The sequence below is a fragment of the Solanum dulcamara genome, chromosome 8 (assembly GCF_947179165.1).
Source record: "Solanum dulcamara chromosome 8, daSolDulc1.2, whole genome shotgun sequence".
In the NCBI taxonomy this organism is placed as follows: Eukaryota; Viridiplantae; Streptophyta; class Magnoliopsida; order Solanales; family Solanaceae; genus Solanum; species Solanum dulcamara.
The window spans coordinates 2,532,376-2,557,112 of record NC_077244.1 but is presented as its reverse complement, the minus strand read 5'-3'; the positions used below and the strand labels follow the sequence as shown (position 1 = coordinate 2,557,112).

General features: G+C 38.7%; 1 pseudogene; it reads right to left on the bottom strand.

The window, feature by feature from the left end:
- Positions 1-4,715: 4,715 nt before the first annotated feature.
- On the bottom strand, positions 4,716-22,924 carry LOC129898889 (serine/threonine-protein kinase prp4-like; annotated as a pseudogene).
- Between the last annotated feature and the right edge of the window lie 1,813 nt (positions 22,925-24,737).

Genomic DNA, 24,737 nt, shown 5'->3' with positions numbered 1-24,737 from the left:
GAATATACAAATTAGTTCGAGAACACCATATAGGGTACACGTTTTTTTAATTGAAAAAGTAACAGACATTTTAATCAAGAATGTACAATTTAAAAAGGCTTTAATTAGAAATAACAACAAATTACTTATTGTAATGGCTTTCTTGCTTTTCGAATTAGTTTGTTTTTTCATTCTTCCACCTCATATTTGTTAAATTCATTTACTTACACGATCATTTTAATGGATTATGGTGTTTGATTTTTAAAGGTAAAGAAAATTCTACTATTATATTTTTATAGACTTTTCAATATTATAAACATGAAAAGAGTTTCAATTTTAAAATATAAGGGGTCGTTTGATTACTAATTAGGAAGAGAATTACTCATGTATTAAAAATTAAAATTTCAATATCATATTAAGGATTTTAATGGCTTTATATAAATTTAGCACACTAATACTATGTTTGGCTACGCTTTTGGGAGGTAGAAAGTATATTTTTTAATAAAAAAATATAAAAGTGTTTGGCCAAACTTTTGCAAGAAAATAAGTACTTTGGATAGTAGCACAAACTGTTTTTGATGTGCTAAAAAGTAATTTCTTTTCTAAAAGCACTTTTTAAAAACATATCTTTGAGAAAAATAAACTTAAAAATACTTTTTAAAAGTTTGGTCAAACACCAATTATTTTTAAAAGTGTTTTTTAAAATTTAATAATCAAACATAAGTTGTTTTTTGCCATAAAAATTTTTTTAACCACTTTTAAAAATAAGCTAATTTTAAAAATTTGACCGAATTGATTACAATGTGTAATTATTTTACACTCACACATAACTAAAATATACAATATAAGTATGAGTTATTTTATGCATAACAAATCACCCCTAAAGGGTTGTTTGTTTGCTAGTTAGAGTTATTCACTTATTAGTAAGGTAAGATTTAATTATTCATGTAGCATTTTTTATTTTATTTTTTGCCCTATAAAATAGTAAGTAAATTTCTCATAATTTATACGTGTATCAATTTATAATATTATAAACTAGTTCTCAATTTTATGCATAGCAACTAAAATACTACTAAGTGTGTGATTTAGTTATAATAATTTTAATATATAAATAATTTACTTGTTAACGAGCAACCAAATAATCCGTTAGGGGTCGTTTGGTGTGATAGATAAGAGGAGTTAATTTTGGGATAATTTTTGAGTGCCCTTGAATCCCCTGTTAGCAATTAGCTTGTTGAAAAGATGGTAATGTCATTTTTGTGGGTGATTTGTGGGATAACGAAGACTAAAATGGCTAATAAGGAAATGGTAGGAGAAAATGATCCAAATGTTGGTGCTACCAATATATATGTTCTATTCCTAATATTAAGTTCCATATCGAGTGTAGTATGTATTGCATCAGAACTAGTAACCCTGTACTCTATGAGAAAGCAAAACTTTAGAAGGGTGGGTTTATAGAAATGGCAAAGGAACTAGTCATGGAAGTAGTAGTGAACTGAGAGATGGTGCCTTCGGCATGTCAAGGAAATGTTGGATGAGAACACTAAAGAAGGATCTCTAGTAGAAGGGGAGTGGTGGGAGAATGAGAGGCTTTGGTAGCATGAAAAGATAAGAGTGAATAAGGAAAGCAAGTTTTGAATGGGAGAGATGAGTTAAGGAGGTCTCGAAGGGTTTTTGAAGGTGGGGCTATTCGATTTTGTCACACATTGAGTAGTATAAAAAGGTTGCAAGTGGGGGAGACAAATATAAAGGAAAATGGGTGATTTGTTGAATCTTGAATGTATATTGCTTTTGTTTCTCAAAACTCAACTATTCATGACATAATTTCTTATGATTCTCTTTTGACAGGGAAGCTGAAGTTCATGCAGATAGACCATGATGGTGGCTTAACTGCAGTGTATAGGAAAAGCTTCTGATGTTTGTAGAAGAGAAACTTCAGAAGAAAAGCTTGACAGCTCACAATAAACTAGAACTCCCTATCATGGAAAGTATCAAGCCTATGCTAAAGATTATTCTAATCAGGTCAGCTAAGCCTTCTGATTATAAGCCTAACACAGATGGTTGCTCGAAAGGTAATCCTGGCCCTGGTGGAGGAAATGGAAATCTGGCCATCAATAATGTGATGGAGCAAATCAAGAATATAGTAGAAAAAGTCTTGAAAGAGAAAGGAGAATTTTGTTTTCTGCATTACTACAGAGAAAGCAAATACTGTTGCAGATGCCACGACAAGCCATTGTCTCTGCAACTTCAACCATGCCAAGCATCGCTCCCACAAATGATTGTGTCTAGTAGAATATCATTTGTAGAAACTCCCTAGGGAGAAGGCCACTTATTAACCGAACTAATCTAATATACAAAGTTACGTATTTTCTTCAAGACTCTTTGAGTTAAAATGGGAAGCGCCACTTTTAATTAAATCAACACCTTAGATTGTATCTAATATCAAGTAGAAGATTATTTTTCATACTACTACATTCGAGACTCATACTAGGCATGAAATCCAAAATTTCAAATGTCAAGCACTAACTAGTTAAGTCCCCTTCGCCACTAAAGTGCAATTCAAGAGTAAACTTAGTAAATAACTAGACTCGATTTACACACCCTCCGAAAGTCTTAAGGAATGGAAGAAAGAAGGAGATAAACTATTCACCAATTTCAAGTTACATCATGGCCAACATTCATTAAAAAGTACATATCTAAGTGTATCATATGGTTCATGTACAAATCCCCAAAAGTCTACAAAAATATATATATGCTTATGCAAATGTGATCACCATCTATGCTTGACCATCTTTAAGTCTCTTCAGGTACATCACCTACGATAGCAACAGACTATCGCTAAGCATAAAGCTTAGTAGCACACAAACTTTGGGCTTGGAGCCATAAATTTCTCCAATTCCCATAATTAAAAAAACTGCAACATATCATATCAAACTTAAACACATGAATTTAGCTATAGCCATATAAGGTGCTCAAGAAATGTATTCTAGAAATGAGCTTATCAAAATCACCATCAAATACTTAATGATGAAGGTAGATGCCTCAAGAAAATCAAATATCAAGTAGTTCAAGATGCAAATATTCAAAATTTCAAGTGTCAAGAAGCTTCACAAAGCTAATCCAAAATTCCACCGATTACTTAATTTTGCCCAACACTACGTCAAACAACAACATCAAGCATAATAGAATAAGAAGAAGAACCGGAATCCACCCAAAAATCAAGAGAATAAAGATTAATGTTGAAAGTACCTTTTTTGGTAACTAATTATTTGTATTAATCACCAAGTAATGAATGATAAACACCACAGCTAAGCTATATTACACCTAGTTCCAAATAAAAGTCACTGATACATCAAAAAACACTACCTACTATCCATTGTAGTCAAAGGCGTGCTTAAGCCTTGAAGCGAGGCTCAAAATGTGTTGAATGCTTCGCCTCACTCTATGTGCGCTTCCGTGTCGTCTGCCAATGAGCCTCTTCAAAAGAAGTGACACTAAACAATTGATATTTCACTTTATCATAGTTTTTTTTTCAATTTCTTTGGTCATATATTTGTCATTCATGTTTATAATTATTAGTGTTGGACTAAACATATATAGTTGTATTTGTCCCTTTGCGCCTTTTTTCATTAAAGCCCATGCTTTATTTGCTCTTTGCGCTTAAACCCCCAACAGACCTTAGAGCTTTTTTTCGCTTTTCACCATTGAAACCACTGCTACTATCTATGGAATGTAAACAACATTATCAAAGGGATAGCATATAGAACACAATGCTTAGCTTCACTGATGATCTAACATTGCAAATACAAGTTATTTCCCAAGCTAGACTATCTGTAGTTCTCTCTTTCTACACAAAAAACTCTGAAATTCCTTCCAGACCGAATGGCAGGGAGATATTCTGTGTAAACCATCTTTAGAATCTGAGCTGAAGTAGGAGAGTGACTTTTTAGTCATAGTTTCATACTTAAATTGGACGTAAGTCCATAAATAAGATGAATTGTAAATCCAAAGTCAAGATGCAAAAGATCCAAATTATTTCAAGAGGCATGTCAAAATAAGTGATAGTCACTATCACAAGAAGGACAAAGTCCAAAAGAATGCAATAGTGCTCAAGCAATCCGTATATGTGGGTGAGTTAAATTATCTTACAAAAACTACTTCACGTTACACCAATGACTTTAACATATTCATAACCCAACTACAAAATTGTACACTCAATGATAGCTAATTTATCCAAGTGTCCAAGAGTCAAGACATACTTTCTAGCAACAAAATCAATATGACAATAACAACATCAACATACCTAATGTAATCCCACAAGTGAGTTCTAGGGAGGTTATAGTGTACGTTGACCTTATCCCTACCTTGGGAGGTAGAGAGGTGGTTTTTGATATCTAAGCAAAATAAATTGAAAGGAAAATTCAAGTTTATGTGCAAACGACGAAGCTTTAGTGTTCCAAAAGCTCAAACAAACATCAAGTATAGATCCTCAAAGCAAATAATCAAGCAATTATGTCGACCTCCTTAGCTCGAGTAAGTAGCTTTAGAACCTTAATACACAATCAAACACCCACTAAGGGTTTGAAATCTAAAGATGTTTAAAGCAAATCATGATGAATATCAACAAGATATACCAAGTCTTCTTTTTCTTCTTTCAAACAAAATTCAAATTTAAATTCAAGAGAAGTCATAAAAAAAATATTTACTATAAGAACAAGATCATCTAAAGGCACATAATAAATTTACAAAATTTGGGGTGTTACATCATCATTGTTGTTCACTTCTTCGTGATGAATGGGTGTTCTAATGCCTAAGAAACAGTGATTCTCTTTAGAGGTTCTAACACAAAGATTTTCTCCATCAAATCTTTGAAGTGAGCCAACATCTTTAATTCTTCACCTAGGTCACCTGAAATTACTGAACTAATATCTTTCGGTTTCATGTTGACAATCAGCTTCCTTATAGCCTGCAAACAAATAGAAGCACATGCAAAACTTAAAAGTACAGCAAAGTTATTACCATTCATTATTATAAAGGGTTGTTTATCATGGATTGAAAAGATGGGCTCAAGGGTCTATAAGACATACCTTCTTTGTAACGAGATCCTCTTTAGTGGCGAGGAAATTGAGATCTTGGTCAAAATGTTGATATGTAAATGCACCGTGTGATAAAAGAAGAAAAGAGTATTATTGTTTCCATACTAGCTATATCATTTCATTACTCATTACAAACTATAAAAGCCGCTACCTAATACAATCATCATAACAGAATTGTCCACAGCAAATTATTGACCAGCAAATTAACTTCAAATCATAAATGTTTTCATTCAGAGAATGTCTTAAGACGAACCTTTCTAAGGATCTTCTTCGGAAATGGACCTTTCAGTTCCATATGAAGACGGAGCACGTCATTATTAATACGACCTAGAAATAAGACTTTCCCAGCATAAAGCTCAAACAAACAGCAACCTACTGACCAAATATCCATTGGATGATCATATGGCAAGCCAAATACTGCAACAAGAAAAAATACATTAATAAACAAAACCACAGATCCATAAAACTACTTAGGATCAAAACATTGGAGCATCAAACAAAAGAAACAAAGTGAAAAGGAAGATCAAAAAATAATAAATGGAAAATCTTGAGAAATGATACTTACTGATCTGAGGGACGTGATAAAAGCGGCTCACGAGGTATGGAGTAATTTCGTTTTTGCCAGCAAACATAGCATTGCCAAAGTCACAAAGCTTCAGCTTGTCTTTCGCTTCATTTACCTTAACAATTAAATATAGAAAAGTCATCATACGCATACAAAAGCAAAGTGATGAAAAACTACTCTCAACAAATACAAAGTGGGTGAATCAGCAAGCCAGCAAAAGATACAATACTCAAAACATTCCACTTACCAAGATGTTGTCAGGTTTAATGTCACAATGAAGCACGCCACAATTCTTTAGATGCTTTAAAGCACTAAAAAGTTGATTCACATAAAGCCTCACAACGTCGAGGCTGAGTCCAATGTTACGCCCAAACTTCTTCTGGAGCTCACGGAGATTCATCCAGAGAGACTTAAATACTAGACAAAGATTATTCCAGTACTTGAAGCTACAGATTAAATGAACACAGCGGCGCTTGTCTTTAGGATCTGCAGCAACTAGCTTCTTCAATATGACCAACTCTTCCATACCCGCTTTATACCTGATGAGCAGAAACAACAAAATTAGGCTACCAAAACAAGCAAGGTTGGCATGAAATGGAGAAATTAATAGATTAACTCACATTGTTTCATTATTATGAATGATTTTTATTGCAACTTCTATCTGGTCACCGGGTCTAGCCTTCAAATCTTTAGCCCGAACAACAGTAGAAAACACACCTTTCCCATGAGCAGCAAGAATCTCATAACGGCCATCAAGAATTTCTCCGAAGCGGTATCCTGCAAAAATCAATGAGAATTAGAGCATCAACTAAGACAAAAGTTACCAGCCATTACAGGAAAAGTTGACAAAAATAGGCAGAAGGATAAAGCTATTTTCTTGAGGTAACAATGTCAACTTGCAGTATGATATATCAAATAACAGAATGAAGGGACTGTCATGCGCAAATATCAAGGAAGAGGGAGAAAAAAAACAAATTTAGAAGTATGATCAACATGCTCTGAAGTAAAAGCTCAAATAAGAAGGATCCAGGCAAAATGTGAGATGAAATACTTACTATAATACCATTCCAGATCATTCTAGTTATCATGAAGACAATTGCTCTCGGTCGGCATGCATCTCCTTTGCCCTGTAAAATGGATATAAGCAAACACATGAAATCGGTTTACTTATTACAGCCTGATTTGACAAAGAAAAGACTCTCCATAAGCACAATAAATTATTTCCCACAATTCAGTCTAAGCACAAGTACAAAGAACAGAACAATCCTTTTTTTTTCTCACTTATTGTCTAGGGTTTTACCTTGGAGCATAAACCACAAGATAGAGGGATTCATAGAATCAATAGAGTTCAAACAACACATGATTCCTAGATATCACACTCTAAACGGAACAGTAGTAGCAAAAACTACCACCAAGTAATACACTCCCACAATATGGACAAAGGGAATAACCTTCAACTAGAAACATAATAAAATAAAAGCCATTTTGCAGTCATCACTTCAATAAATGGCTCCTTTTTACGTTGAATTTTGGGTTCAGTAGGAAAGAAAGGGACACTCACATTTTGTTTGAATTAATATAACAATAATAATAATTTCCGACGACGTTACCAAGACAGACTCACCATTTTCGAAATGGCAACAAGTGATTCTCCAAATATATCGTAACAAAACATGTCAGCCGACCTCTCACTCTATGAAGTGTTAAAACAGTAAGTCAATCATCAAATAGAAGAAGCTAGTATTTAGGAAAAAAGCTAAACCAACCTTTTGCTTAACTTGGTCGTTATACTCCGGTTGATGCTGTTGGAGATATTCAATTAGTTTAGCAAGCTCTTTCACTAGCTCATCTGTTGGAAACTGCAAAGTAATGACTAATGATCAGAAAAATAAGTTTTATTATCAACATAAAGTATTTTTATTTTTATTTTTGAGAATTATCAGCATGCCAAAGTATTTGAGCCCAGTTGCTAGAAATTCAGTGATCAACTATATTTAATAGGTTATTTTCAGAAGTATTCAGTTAAATTCCAACTTGTTGCTTAACTCCGTCCTCATACTCCTGTTGATGTTGTATGAATTTTTCTTTTTGTTTAGGTAGCTCCTTCACTAGCTCTTCTGATAAAAACTGCAAAGTAATGACTATGATCAGAAAAAGTAAGCTACAATATCAGCATTTCGAAGAATTATTTCATTGACTAATTTTAAAACAAATCCATAACACGGGAGAATGATTACAAGCTCACATAAATAAGTGTTGAAAGATAAGGGGAAAAAAGAGAATGAGCACGTACTCTAACCTGTGGTTGTTGTTGGAGACGTTCAATTTGTTTCTCAAGCTTCTTAACTAGCTCCTCTGTTGAAAACTGCAAAGTAATGACTTATGATCGGAAGAAGTAAGCCGCATTATTAGCATCCCAAAATATTTGAACCTAATGGGGAAGTATTTCATCAACTAATTCTAAAACAAACCCCTAACAAAAGGGAAAAGTATTAAGATCTCCCAGAAATTAGTATGGAAGATAAATAAAACAAAAAGAAGAATGGCATCACTAGAAAAAAAAAACCCATTTGAATCTCAGGGTAAAGTGAACACACCTACCTCTGGAGTAGCCTGTCCTAGTCCACCAGCTCCAGAAGCCTTCTCTTCAGCATTATAAATACCTCGTGAAGGTGATTTCCCAGAAGAAAATATTAGCTCATTAACATGGACATCTGCACCATTGGTTGGACCATCAATGGGCTTTGGTACAATACTATCTCCAGCTACAGGCTTCTCAGTAGACTGATTCGCATGAACCTCACCTAATGCCAAGAAATGAAAAGCACAATTAGAGACCAGAAACTCAACAAGAGACAGACAGACACACACAGAGAGAGATAGAGAGATGCAGAGGAACAACAGAGAAAATAGCTCTGAAGAGGCTCAGGTGCATATACAATCTTCATAAAATCTTAAGTGGAGACATTATACAACTCAAATCCTAAATTATATAACACGCGCGTTTAAGAGTTCGGATCCAAAATTAAGATACATTAAGAAAGTAGGAACTTGGTACTTAAATATCTTAGCAAAATTGGGTTATTAATTAGTCAACAACAACAACAATATACCCAGTATAATCCCCAAGTATAATTTGGAGAGGGTAGGATTGTCACAACCCAATTCCTTAGGTCATGATGGCACCTACTATAACCCTCTAGTAGGTAAGCCAATCCATCAACCCGAAACTTTAAGTAATGGGCTTGAGGGCAGAAACTAAATAAGAGTATCGAATTATAAAAGTAAGCAGAATGAATAAGCGGAAGTAAACCAAAACATGTTTTAAAAAACTAAAGATTCCTCCCAAAACCCTGAAAGTCACAAGTACAGAGCTGCTACAAAATAAAATATGAGTACAAGTCCCGAAAATAGACCGAAAATATATATATATATATATAACAACTGGCTAGTCTCAGAAGGCAAAAGACGGGCCATCCATGCTGAAGGAGACAAGAATGATCCAAAAACGCCAAGTACTCACCCTAGTCTCCGAAGTTGACTGCAACAGGTTCGATTTATCCACGGCGATAGCTGGTGCTTAGTCCTGCATCACGAAAGTAGATGCAGAGTGTAGTATGAGTACCAAGACAACAGGTACCCAGTAGGCATCATAGGCCGACTGAGCAGAAAAGGTAAAAATAATATGAAAAAGAAGAATAGCCTAAATAGGAGTCAACATAAGCATCAAAAGAGGAAAGAGTACTACCTATGAGAACTACAGTTAATAATACCCAACAGGGCCCCCAAAAGCCCAGCCGAGATACTCATGCGCAAGTTAAATACAACTCGGATGAACCCCCATAAGCTCGCCGAGTACACAGAATAGCTACAACTACCAAGGCTAGGAACCAAGAATCTGCGATGTTAGAAGCCGAAGTACTATATCATTTCCAAATCCAGAATCTCTAAGAGTCAATCGATCTAGTAGTGACTTAGGGTTCGAAGCTGGGACTGGGACCCAAATGCTCACCTAAATATTTAAAGTGGCCAAGGCCGGGAATGAGTACTTGGATGCTTGCCATAATACATAAGTACGGTCGAGGTCGGCACTGGGTACCCGGATGCTCGTCGTATTATCGACATAATTGTGGCCGAGACTGGTACCCGAATGCTCGTCATACTAGCAAGCCGATAGAGGCCGAGGCTGAGTAACCGGATGCTCTCCGATAATTCAGAATGGAGGTCGGGACTTGGTACCCGGATGCTCACAGATAATTTATCCAATGATGCCAAACATTCTACTTTCCAACTTAGAATACAACAGTACCAAAACTCTTTTCCCAAATGAGTCAACCGATATGCCACCAAAACTGGAACCGAAGCCAAAGTCAACGATCACAAAATCTAGTATTGCCGACGCATCACGAAAGTAACAATTATACCTGTCACGCCCCGGGAGGGTACCCTAGACGTAACCGGCACCCGAAGGCCATCTCTGACCTCCGGGCGAACCACTTGGGACAATCACTCATTCATTCAAGCACATTCTATTAGCAGAAAACTCAATTTAAGAAATACTTCTCATATCATAAGGGCCGAAGGCCAAATATCTACAATCAAGACGATAATCAAAATAGGAATCCTCAAGATGGCCGCTCGACCTCCTCACATCTTAGTCTATGAAGCCTCTATTCAAGTCTAAAAGGTGCCAATGACAAGCCCATGGCTACCGACAATCTAAATAAAGAAGAGACAATCCAAAAACTGTACAGGAAGGCCCAATATCCTCCAGGAACTAGGAGGACTCACCGACTGGCTGAAAGTGTAAGTTGATCTTCAACGGAGCGCCGGTTGATGATCTCTAGTACCTGTCTCTGCATCATGAAACGATGCAGGCCAAATGGCATCAGTACATGGAATGTACGAGTATGTAAAATGGCCGAATACAACGAACATCAAGGAAGAATAAATCAACTCGGGAGCTCAACTCAAAAGGGATGACAACTCAATCAAATGTCCTAAGTCTAAACAAGGATATGATTTAGACGGGACCAATCATATACAACTCAACTCAATCTGACTCAGAGTACTATCAACACATATTTGGGAGTTTCTCTTAACCGACAACCAATACTTATGAGCCAGTGAAGGTACAACGAAACGACGTCGTTGCCACGCCCGTTCATACCTTGCCAGGGAATGAACGACGAACACTCATGGATCCAATCCAACCAGGTCCTATAATGTCAGGACAAAAGCTCTCGGGGAAGCATCCGACTTTAATGGTTCAATCCCCCCTACGTTTGGCAACACAGGTATTGGGTTCGAGTATGGACTATACTCTTGCCCAATTCGGTGCTCGATACTCCTCTCAAGACTCAATGCTCATAAAACTCCATCAACTCAACTCAATCAACTCATATCAACAAGTCTCATTACAACCTTGTCGACTCATCAACTCTGTCACAATCAAATATCAATCTCAATGCTCAATCTCAATCATATCTTCAAGGAAGCTTTAAATGCACATGTATAACATCATCTAGATATAATCAATCATTACCTCATCCATTTGAGAAAATCCTCATGACTCACCACATCTTCAAGACTTCAAATCGACATTTTTATAATAGGCAACATTTTTAAGAAAGTAATATACTTTATCAAATCTACATAATTAAGAAGATCAGTAAAACATATTTAGCAACTCATTCCTTCATCATCTCATACTCACATAAGGACTCATTTTAGGAACCTCTTAGCTCAACAACATTGGCACATAAATAATTAAATAAAATGGAGACCAAGTTCATTCAAACATGTACCATACCAAGAAACTCAATTTTCATGGATATCTAACCTCAAGACAAGAATAGGGCACATGGGTGGACTCAACCCATGTTTTGGTTAGCCTTACATACCTTAGTGAAGACTTAAAGAAAACCTTGTAGTTGGGTCTTCAATGGAGGACTCAAATCTTGAAGTTCTTGGACTCTTTTTTTGTTGGAAATGGAGAAGAAGAGAAGAGAGAGGAGCTAGGGCTTTTAGAGAGAGAGTGAGGGCTGAAGAAAATGGTCCCAAAATATACAAGGCTTGGGTATATATAATTTGGGACAATTCCCAAATTGCCCTTCCTCCAAAATTCTGAGAAATTAGGCCAAAACGCCCTTGGCGCGATAGTGGCGCGTCGCGCTCTTTCAGCGCCAAGGCCAATTACGCCTAAAAACCTGCACACCTCGTAGTGGCGCGCCGCGCCAAAGACCAAACTACTGAGGCATGTTTCTGGCGCGATAGTGGCGCGTCGCGCCCTTACAGCGCCAAGCCCATTGTTCTGAATTCTGGGATTTTGGCCTGAAAAACCCTGCACACTTTTAGTGGCGCGTCGCGCCAGGGACCAAACTACTGAGGCATGTTCCTGGCGTGATAGTGGCGCGTCGCTCCCTTACGGCGCCAGGGCCATTTCCCCAGCAGTGGTAACCCAAGCCAAAATGAAGTCCCTATCGTGCTAGTTCGTCTTCGAATCGTCATATCTTTTGGCCCCGAACTCCAAAATCTACGTTCTTGGTGGCGTTGGAAAGAAGACTCGACGAACTTTAATTTGATAGGTCATGGGCCACCCAGATTAAAGTCTTTCAAACGATAGGGTCATTGAAAGTCGACCCTTATGTGAACTCATCCTAAACTTAGCCACGATGGATCTTTTGGACTTAGCTCGGTCCTAGGGGTCCTCAATGACACCACATCACCTCCAACGCTCTTAAACTCCTCAAGGACTCATCTTAACTCAAGCACATACTTCGAAATAAATACGATGGGCCCCACACGTGTACAAAGAAGGCCCGAATCTTGGGAAAAAGTTTGAGAGGTGTTACATTATCTCTCCCTTGGGATCATTCGTCCTCGAATGACGAGCAACCAAGAATAGACTCGGGGTACAAATCACAATCAAAATCCAGTCATTCAATCAATTAAAACTCAAAAAGGTACGAATGAATTCGAGTCAAGGAAGTGGTCATTACCTTCAATGCTCTCCTCGGTAGGCACGAATAGATGTGGGTATTTAGACTTCATGGCTTCCTCTGCTTCCCACGTGGCTTCCTCAACAAATTGGTTCCTCCACAAGACTTTGACTGAGGCGACCTCCTTGTTCCTCAATTTGCGGATTTGGCGATCAAGGATTTGGATTGGGACCTCCTCATAGGATAAGCTATCCTTAATTCCAACGCTTTCAATAGGGAATACCAATGAGGGGTCACCCAAGCACTTTTTCAACATTGAAACGTGGAACACCGGATGAATAGAAGCTAGTTCTGAGGGTAGGTCCAGCTCATAAGCGACACTCCCGATCCGCCTTAAAATTTGGTACGGGCCAATGTATCGAGGACTAAGTTTCCCCTTCTTTCCAAACCTCATGACCCCCTTCATGGGTGACACTTTCAAATACACCCAATCATCCACCTCAAACTCTAAGTCTCTCCTCCTCACATCGGTGTACGATTTTTGGCGACTTTGGGCTGTCTTTAGCCTCTCTCGGATAACTCGTACCTTCTCCATGGCTTGATGGACGAGGTCAGGTCCAATCAACTCGGCTTCACCAACTTCAAACCACCCAATGGGCGATCTACACCTCCTCCCATACAAGGCTTCATAAGGAGCCATTTGAATGTTTGCATGGTAGCTATTGTTATATGCAAACTCTATGAGAGGCAAGTGATCATCCCAATTTCCCTTGAAGTCAAGCACACACGCCCTCAACATATCCTCTAATGTTTGAATTGTGCGCTCTGCTTGGCCGTCTGTCTGGGGGTGGAAGGTTGTACTCAAGTTCACCCTCGAACCTAATCCCTTCTGAAAGGATTTCCAAAATTGGGAAGTGAATTGGGCTCCTCTGTCTGAGATGATAGACAAAGGGACCCCATGCAATCTAACGATCTCCTGTATGTACAACTTCGCATAATCTTCTGCGGTGTCAGTAGTCTTAACCGCCAAGAAGTGAGCTGATTTCGTCATTCTATCCACAGTTACCCAAATGGAATCATGTTGCGTTCGGGACTTCGGCAAACCTGTAATAAAGTCCATGTTGATCATCTCCCACTTCCATTCTGGAATTTCTATGTTTTGGGCTAGACCACATGGTCTCTGATGCTCAACCTTCACTTGTTGACAATTCGGGCATTTGGAAACGAATTCCGCAATATCCTTCTTCATCCCGCTCCACCAGTAGATCTCCCTCAAGTCATGGTACATTTTCGTGGAACCCGGATGAATAGAGTATCTAGAACTATGAGCTTCGGCCATAATCCTCTCTCGAACATCGTCAACATCCGGCACGCACAATCTATTTTGGTACCGTAACACACCATCTCCCCCTTGGGTAAAAACCATTACCTCTTGTTTGTGAACTCCTCCCTTCAATTGGAGAAGGACGGGATCTTGGTCTTGCTTCTCCTTCACCTCTGCCACAAGTGAGGACGTAGACCCATCCTGAATGGTAACTCCGCCTTCATTATTCTCTTCCAGATGAACTCCCAATCAGGCTAATCTGTGTACCTCCTTCGCCAATTCCCTCCTTCCTTCCTCCACGTGGCTAGTGGTACCCATGGACAACCTGCTAAGAGCATCAGCAACAACATTAGCTTTACCTGGATGGTAGAGGATGCTCATATCATAGTCCTTGAGTAGCTCGAGCCATCTCATTTGCCTAAGGTTGAGTTCCTTCTGGCTAAAGACGTATTGCAAGCTCTTGTGATTGGTGAATATATCGATATGCACTCCATACAGATAGTGGCGCCAGATTTTAAGTGCAAACACCACAGCTGCCAGCTCAAGGTCATGAGTTGGGTAATTCCTCTCATGAAGCTTAAGCTGTCTTGAAGCATAGGCTATCACCTTTCCCCTTTGCATCAACACACAACCCAAACCAACTCTGGAGGCATCACAATAAATCACAAAACCTTCTGTTCCATCGGGCAAGGTTAGAACAGGAGCAGTGGTTAGCTTGGTCTTCAATTTCTGGAAACTCTCCTCACAAGCATCAGACCATTGGAACTTAGCCTTCTTTTGGGTCAGCTTAGTCAATAGTGATGATATGGATGAGAATCCCTCTACAAACCTTCGATAGTACCCGGCCAAGCCCAGAAAGCTCCTTATCTCTGTTGGGGATGTGGGTCTAGGCCAATTCTTCACATCTTCTATTTTCTGAGCATCCACCTGAATACCATCTCCAGATACAATGTAGCCTAAGAAGGCCACCGATGCAAGCCAAAATTCACATTTAGAGAACTTTGCATATAATACTTGGTCCCTCAAAGTTTGTAGAACGACTCTAAGATGATAGGCATGCTCCTCTTCATTCTTGGAGTAAACCAGAATATCATCTATGAATACAATCACAAACATATCAAGGTACGGTTTGAATACTCGGTTCATGAGATCCATAAAAGCGGCGGGAGCATTAGTCAACCCAAAAGACATGACCAGAAATTCAAAGTGGCCATAACGAGTCCGGAAAGCAGTCTTCGGAACATCGCATTCTCTCACCTTCAACTGGTGGTAGCCGGATCTCAAGTCTACCTTTGAGAAACAAGTGGCACCTTGAAGTTGGTCGAATAAGTCATCTATTCTGGGAAGAGGGTATTTGTTCTTTATGGTGACTTTATTCAACTGCCTATAGTCGATACACATTCTAAGGGACCCATCCTTCTTCCGCACAAATAGGACCGGAGCACCCTATGGCGAGACACTCGGCCTAATGAATCCCTTATCTAACAAGTCCTTCAGCTGCTCCTTCAACTCCTTCAACTCGGCCGGAGCCATTCTATATGGGGGAATTGAGATAGGCTGGGTATCAGGAAGAATATCAATCCCGAAGTCGATCTCCCTATCAGGAGGGACTCCAGGCAGATCTTCAGGAAAGACATCCGGAAACTCGTTGACAATCGGAACTGACTCAAGGGATGGAGACTCAATGCTGTCATCTTTCACTCGGACAAGGTGATAGATACACCCTTTTGAGATTAGCTTCCTGGCCCTAAGGTATGAAATAAACTTACCCTTAGGCGCAATAGGACTACCCCTCCATTCTATGACAGCCTCATTCGGGAATCTGAATGTGACAATTTGAGTTCTACAATCAATAGAGGCATAGCAGACATAAAGTCAGTCCATACCAAGGATCACGTCGAAATCAACCATGTCTAACTCAACCAAGTCAGCCAAGGTGTCCCTGTGATGAATTGACACAGTGCAATCTCTATAGACTCTCTCAGCTAAGACAGAATCACCGACAGGAGTAGCCACACAAAAGGGCTCAAGAAGACGTTCAGGGATTTTATTGAACTTACTAGCCACATAGGGAGTTACAAAAGATAAGGTGGCACCTGGATCCATCAATACATAACAATCAAAGGAAGAGAATCGAATCATACCCGTCACGACATTTGGAGAGTTCTCCTGATCTTGGCGACTACCCATGGCATATAGGCGGTTCATACCTCCACTCGTAACTGGAGTAGCGCCCCTCTGATTTCCTCTAGCTGGTGGTGCGATGGCTGAGGACTGGGCCCTGTTCCCCCATGTTGGACACTCCCTCAGAAGTTGGCCCATTTGGCCGCATTTATAGCAACCAACCCTTCCTGCTCTGCATTCTCCCAAGTGAAGCCTACCACACTTGCCGCATGGTGGCTTTCCCTTCGAACCCTGACTTACACTGGCCGGGGATTGAGAAACCTTGGGTCTGAAATTCTGGCGACCTTGTCCCTGCCGATCATACCTGTCCTGCAGCATCAGTGCGCTGGCGGTAGATGAGGCATAGGTGGAAGGCCTCTTCTGGAAGAAGGACCTGTTGCCCTTGCTTTGCCTCTGCTCATTCTCATGCCCAGATGACCTTGCCTTTTTGCTCAGGTGCTCTTCTCTGTCTTTCCTCTTCTCCTCCTCTACCTGTTGAGCATACACCATTAATCTGGAAAGGTCCATATCCGAGATCAACAATGCTGCCTTGCATTCCTTCTTCACATGCCTCCCTAATCCAGAGACGAACTTCCTCATCTTCGACCTCACATCAGGAATCATTTCTGGAGCATACCGGGACAGCTGGATGAACCTTAGGCCATACTCCTTAACCGACATTCCTTCCTGGTTCAGATTAACGAATTCCTCCACCTTCGCTTCCCTCAATTCTCGGGGAAAGAAGTGGTCAAGAAAAGCCCCCTCGAATTCATCCCATCTAGCAGGTTCAGCATCTTCACCTCTACTCTGCTCCCATTGATTATACCAAATATTTGCCACATCTTTGAGTTGATAAGACACCAACTCGACCCCCTCGATTTCTGTAGCGTGCATAGCTTTTAGAATCTTCCACATTTCATCAATGAAATTCTAGGGATCTTCATCAACCTTAGAACCCGTAAATGATGGTGGGTTCATCCTCAGAAACTCTCTAATTCTAGTGGCAGCAGATGGTTCCTGGGAACTAGAGCTGAGAGTCGGCGAACTTTGATTGCCACTTCGGGCGGCCATTAGTTGGGTGAGCATGGCAATTGCCCCTCGAAATTCAGCTTCTGATGTGGGTGCAGGTGGAGTAGATGGCACTTGAGGTGCCTCTGCATATCTCGCGGGTCGGCCTCTAGCTCTTGCTAGGCGTGCCTCTGACTGTGGCATCCCTGCATTATCAATATTCCTCTGGCTAGCGGTACATTTAGGAGGCATTATCTGTAACGTATGAACGCACGAATTAGAAAGGAAGTTTCATGGAGTTCAACTCCATCGCACGAATTCAGAGTATGAAAGAAGTGAAACAATTCCTAATGTCCTATAGCCTCTTGCTCATAAGTGTGGTTCACAACACACCCATAAGCAAGACTCTATTAGACACGGCTTCATAGACTCCCTAGGACACTTGAACTCTGTGCTCTGATACCATGTTTGTCACGCCCCGGGAGGGTACCCTAGACGTAACCGGCACCCGAAGACCATCTCTGACCTCCGGGCGAACCACTTGGGACAATCACTCATTCATTCAAGCACATTCTATTAGCAGAAAACTCAATTTAAGAAATACTTCTCATATCATAAGGGCCGAAGGCCAAATATCTACAATCAAGACGATAATCAAAATAGGAATCCTCAAGATGGCCGCTCGACCTCCTCACATCTTAGTCTATGAAGCCTCTATTCAAGTCTAAAAGGTTCCAATGACAAGCCCATGGCTACCGACAATCTAAATAAAGAAGAGACAATCCAAAAACTGTACAGGAAGGCCCAATATCCTCCAGGAACTAGGAGGACTCACCGACTGGCTGAAAGTGTAAGTTGATCTTCAATGGAGCGCCGGTTGATGATCTCTAGTACCTATCTCTGCATCATGAAACGATGCAGGCCAAATGGCGTCAGTACATGGAATGTACGAGTATGTAAAATGGCCGAATACAACAAACATCAAGGAAGAATAAATCAACTCGGGAGCTCAACTCAAAAGGGATGACAACTCAATCAAATGTCCTAAGTCTAAACAAGGATATGATTTAGACTAGACCAATCATATACAACTCAACTCAATCTGACTCAGAGCACTATCAACACTTATTTGGGAGTTTCTCTTAACCGACAACCAACACTTATGAGCCAGTGAAGGTACAACGAAACGACGTCGTTGCCACGCCCGTTCATACCTTGCCAGGGCATGAACGACGAACACTCATGGATCCAATCCAACCAGGTCCTATAATGTCAGGACAAAAGCTCTCGGGGAAGCATCCGACTTTAACGGTTCAATCCCCCCTACGTTTGGCAACACAGGTATTGGGTTCGAGTATGGACTATACTCTTGCCCAATTCGGTGCTCGATACTCCTCCCAAGACTCAATGCTCATAAAACTCCATCAACTCAACTCAATCAACTCATATCAACAAGTCTCATTACAACTTTGTCGACTCATCAACTCTGTCACAATCAAATATCAATCTCAATGCTCAATCTCAATCATATCTTCAAGGAAGCTTTAAATGCACATGTATAACATCATCTAGATATAATCAATCATTACCTCATCCATTTGAGAAAATACTCATGACTCACCACATCTTCAAGACTTCAAATCGACATTTTTATAATAGGCAACATTTTTAAGAAAGTAATATACTTTATCAAATCTACATAATTAAGAAGATCAGTAAAACATATTTAGCAACTCATTCCTTCATCATCTCATACTCACATAAGGGCTCATTTTAGGAACCTCTTAGCTCAACAACATTGGCACATAAATAATTAAATAAAATGGAGACCAAGTTCATTCAAACATGTACCATACCAAGAAACTCAATTTTCATGGATATCTAACCTCAAGACAAGAATAGGGCACATGGGTGGACTCAACCCATGTTTTGGTTAGCCTTACATACCTTAGTGAAGACTTAAAGAAAACCTTGTAGTTGGGTCTTCAATGGAGGACTCAAATCTTGAAGTTCTTGGACTCTTTTTTTGTTGGAAATGGAGAAGAAGAGAAGAGAGAGGAGCTAGGGCTTTTAGAGAGAGAGTGAGGGCTGAAGAAAATGGTCCCAAAATATACAAGGCTTGGGTATATATAATTTGGGACAATTCCCAAATTGCCCTTCCTCCAAAATTCTGAGAAATTAGGCCAAAACGCCCTTGGCGCGATAGTGGCGCGTCGCGCTCTTGCAGCGCCAAGGCCAATTACGCCTAAAAACCTGCACACCTCGTAGTGGCGCGCCGCGCCAGAGACCAAACTACTGAGGCATATTTCTGGCGTGATAGTGGCGCGTCGCGCCCTTACAGCGCCAAGCCCATTGTTCTGAATTCTGGGATTTTGGCCTGAAAAACCCTGCACACTTTTAGTGGCGCGTCGCGCCAGGAACCAAACTACTGAGGTATGTTCCTGGCACGATAGTGGCGCGTCGCGCCCTTACGGCGCCAGGGCCATTTCCCCAGCAGTGGTAACCCAGGCCAAAATGAAGTCTCTATCGTGCTAGTTCGTCTTCGAATCGTCATATCTTTTGGCCCCGAACTCCAAAATCTACGTTCTTGGTGTCGTTGGAAAGAAGACTTGACGACCTTTAATTTGATAGGTCATGGGCCACCCGGATTAAAGTCTTTCAAACGATAGGGTCATTGAAAGTCGACCCTTACGTGAACTCATCCTAAACTTAGCCACGACGGATCTTTTGGACTTAGCTCGGTCCTAGGGGTCCTCAATGACCCCACATCACCTCCAACGCTCTTAAACTCCTCAAGGACTCATCTTAACTCAAGCACGTACTTCGAAATAAATACGATGGGCCCCACACGTGTACAAAGAAGGCCCGAATCTTGGGAAAAAGTTTGAGGGGTGTTACAATACCAATTTACGAATGAGGATATTTTTAAGAGCAAGGATAACTCCTAACTAAGGCTATGCTACCAGGCATTAGCCCGCTACACCATTCTACAAGGATCTAAGTCCACTGGAGTGACGTTGGGACATCTAAAGCAAGTGTACATCCTATACTAAGGACAACATACTCCACAGTGTCAACAACATGCTCATTCAACACTCCTTATAATACTAACAAGTAACGACAAGATACACATGCTTTTAAATATCCGAAAAATCCGATAACAAGCCTAAACCATGATTTCTAACACCTAAAATATACAATCATACTACCCAACCCAAATTCCCACTATTTCAATATACTTTCACACATTCCAGCTCAATCTAAAGAAAGGTAAAATCGTAGCCTACCTGTTGGCTAAACACTCCTTCAAATCACTATGCTGGAGCTTTTCCCTTTCGAACGACCTCGGAATGCTTCCAAGCTATCAAAAATAGAACCACAACGTCAATACGGTCGTTTAGACACTAATTTCATAATTTTTGGAGACGGGCCAATTTCGGGGTCTAAAATGGGAATTATGGGACCCACATATGAAATTACGGATTTGGCCCCCAAAACAGTTTCCAAATGTCACCCCAAGCTCAAAATTTAGATTTATAACACAATTTGAGGTGGAAAAATAATGCAAGGCGATCAAACAATCAATTCCCACATTTTCAAACTAAGAAAACAAACAAGACAGCCTCTTTACGCGTCGATTTATCAAAAAAGAAAATCTCCAATCAAAACAAATCACACCATGACATTCCTTGCGAAAAACTCCACAATCTAGCCTCAAGAATTACTCAAAACGGAGTTATATTTACCAAGATACACTTTTCCAAAATTCAACAAAATTTGATTCCAAAAAATACTAAATCTGCAGCTAAAAATCCATTTATCACCTCGAACGACGTGACAAAAGCAAATTCTAAAACTACACGATGTTTTCCTCAAAATTCCACGCAAGATAGCCTCTCGAATCACCCAAATCGGATTTATATAGGTCAAGAAATAACTTGTCAAAGTTCTTCAAAAATTCATTTCGAAAATGGACACTGCTGCAAATAATATCATGGTTTTTACCTGAATCGAATACTCCAAATCAATTCTCAAGCTCCCCAATGCGTTCTTCACGAAAAATCTCACAAGTTTTCCTTTTGAATCACCCAATTTGGAGTTATATAACTCAAGTTATGGGGTTTTAAAGTTGGAGGAAAAAACCCAAAAAAAACAAAGGCAAACTGCTGCAGATTTTTGCAGATTTTGGAGAAATCCAAAATCTCCGACGGGGTGCTCGGAATTCGTTCGGAATCTGATAAAAATAAACAAGATATGCTAACCCACTAAATTCGACATTCCGGAATCAATGGCGCATTCAGCCATACAAGATCATTTTAATAAAATATGGGTCCCACACCCAAGAGTCACTTTAAGCACATTCCACAACGGGCCTCGATATTAGTCCGGAAGCCTCGAAAAGCGAACGAAGGGACGTTCTAGACCAAAATCGATATTTTGGAACTAACCGCCCTGTCAAAATTTTTATTTGAGCGTGTTTGAAGTAATGACTTATGATCGGAAGAAGTAAGCCGCATTATTAGCATCCCAAAATATTTGAACCTAATGGGGAAGTATTTCATCAACTAATTCTAAAACAAACCCCTAACAAAAGGGAAAAGTATTAAGATCTCCCAGAAATTAGTATGGAAGATAAATAAAACAAAAAGAAGAATGGCATCACTAGAAAAAAAAAACCCATTTGAATCTCAGGGTAAAGTGAACACACCTACCTCTGGAGTAGCCTGTCCTAGTCCACCAGCTCCAGAAGCCTTCTCTTCAGCATTATAAATACCTCGTGAAGGTGATTTCCCAGAAGAAAATATTAGCTCATTAACATGGACATCTGCACCATTGGTTGGACCATCAATGGGCTTTGGTACAATACTATCTCCAGCTACAGGCTTCTCAGTAGACTGATTCGCATGAACCTCACCTAATGCCAAGAAATGAAAAGCACAATTAGAGACCAGAAACTCAACAAGAGACAGACAGACACACACAGAGAGAGATAGAGAGATGCAGAGGAACAACAGAGAAAATAGCTCTGAAGAGGCTCAGGTGCATTTACAATCTTAATAAAATCTTAAGTGGAGACAGTATACAACTCAAATCCTAAATTATATAACACGCACGTTTAAGAGTTCGGATCCAAAATTAAGATACATTAAGAAAGCAGGAACTTGGTAGTTAAATATCTTAGCAAAACTGGGTTATTAATTAGTCAACAACAACAACAATATACCATGTATAATCCCCAAGTATAATTTGGAGAGGGTAGGATGTACGCCTACCTTACCCCAACCTTTGTGAGGTAGAGAAGTTGTTTCAGATAGACCCTCCCCTCTTCAGATAGAGCTCTACAACAGGCAAGAAGAAATACAGCAAAACAGAATTGAATTATATTTTACAAAAATCATAGGTCAAATAACTTACCATTTTCTCCGGATTGAGTAACTTGGTCCTTCTGTCAAGGCTGATTCTTATACTTTTCAAGAATAGCTTGCTTGCGCCTTTTGCTCTCCTCCTTAATTCTAGCAAGTTCTTCTTCTTCTTCCTGTTGAGCAAGTTGGAAAGCAATTTTTTTCTTGATAGTCCTCTTGTTCAACTTCATCTCAGCAATGAGAGAAACGAAAACCAGTATCAAAAACAACTTCGTCTTTGGTGCTCTTTTGCTTTCGACTTACTTGGACCTTGTGTGATTTAGAATCCAGTTCATTTATGTAACTAGAATTCTGCCGGTGAGCTTTAAACAATTCCTACACAAGAAATATGTACATGATTAAAACATAAATGTAATTTATTCAGACAAGGTTTGATTTTAACAAATCACAAACATACAAAAACAAAAAAGAAAGACCTCAGCCATGAGAACACCAACACGCCTCAATGTAATCAAAGCTCAGTATGGGAATAGGTAGTTATCATGTCTCCTTTTGCATTTTTCAATTGTCTTGATCTATCTTTTTATCTTTTTTTTTGGATTAAAAACTTTCGAGAGTTTAATTCTCAATTTTATAATTTTCTCTCAAATTTCGACTCCCCCTAAACCTAATTAGACCACAAAAAGAAAATATTTGTAACATTATATTCATTTTGGTTCAGAATAAGTATTGCTTTAAGAAATCAAGAAAGCATTAAAAAAACTGTTAATATTGTCGGAAGTCAACTTTTTTTTAATTATTTTTTTTGCAAATTGTTTAATTGTCCTTCTTTTGTGATGATATTTTCTTCTTTTTATTTTGTCATAGAATTTTTTTTAATATTTAAAAATAATTTGATTTTAAATTCTATATCATCCTTCATGAGATGATTATAATTACATGATCATACATGAATTGTTTTAAAATACATGTTCCAAAATTTTCTTTGTTAAATTCCGCTCTCAGCTATATATTATCACATAAATTAAAACTTTTTTAGTAATTATAAGTTTCTCAAAAACATCAACAATGAGTAAAGTGTATAAACCAATTTTTGAGGTTTTCAAACTAAAAGTATATTTTTATACATATATTTCATGAAATCATATAAAAGCATATAATTGAGTGGTTAAAATGTCTAATAAATTGATATATATTTTAAATATTCATCACACTTTGCCTCTCATTATTTTGCCTCCCCTTATCAAGTTTCTTCTTACCCTATGGTTGTATGTTATTTCAAAATTCAATTTTGTGTAGAAAATTCTTATTTTTGCCAAGCCAATTGAGGATTTATCTAAAAAAAAGTAATCTTCTAAGATATATGGTTAATACTTCTAAGTAAGTGACTTGAAATCGTTGTTTGGGACGGATCTTCGAATAAAAGACTATTTTTATTTTTTGAGTTGATATAGTTATTTCTAAGATAGATTTTATTTTTATTGAAATCTGAAACCTAAATTTATATTTGAAATTCAAAATGAGACATGTGTTATGCCCTTTTTAAAAAACTTTCTTTCTTCGACCACTATAAATTTATCTTCTTTGAAAGTGGCTATCGATTTGCAATGCCTATTTTGGCTTTAGTATATTCTTAAAAAACACTAGTGTATACGCGTGTATAATACATCTCAACTATTTTTTTAAGGTCAATGACCTCTGATGCTTCAAATCTTTTTTTTCATTGTTATATTTTTATTTTTCTGATACAACACTACACTTGACAGATAACTACGTCAACCGTATATCAATAATTGATTAAAACAGATAACCACATCAAGCATATCTCAATAGTTGATTAAGAGTGATATGATAAAGGGTGGTCCATTGAAAACGTTGTACATGCTATTACATTATTTTTTATGGCATTGGACACCTCTTGATCATCCCTTCATTCTCATGTTCTCAATTAGAATATATTGAAAAATCTTTGTTTATTGAGGTAATTTATTTTATAGAGCTGTGAAGATTTGGAGATTATTTTATGTAAAAATTGAATATTGATGTAATTTCTCAAAAATCATTTCAAATTCAAATTAACTTACTTGAATTTATCCACACATTTGGAGTATTCGAATGTGTATGATGGATAATATATTTTCTTTATCAATAGCAAGTGAATTTTCATGTTACTAGCCATGGAACTTTTGTTAAGTAAAAAGATATCCAGAGTATTTGTTTTTACATTAAATATTAAATAATACATCAAATAAATTATTATTCTCAAACAATTGGGCACCATCACACAAAAACTAAAAA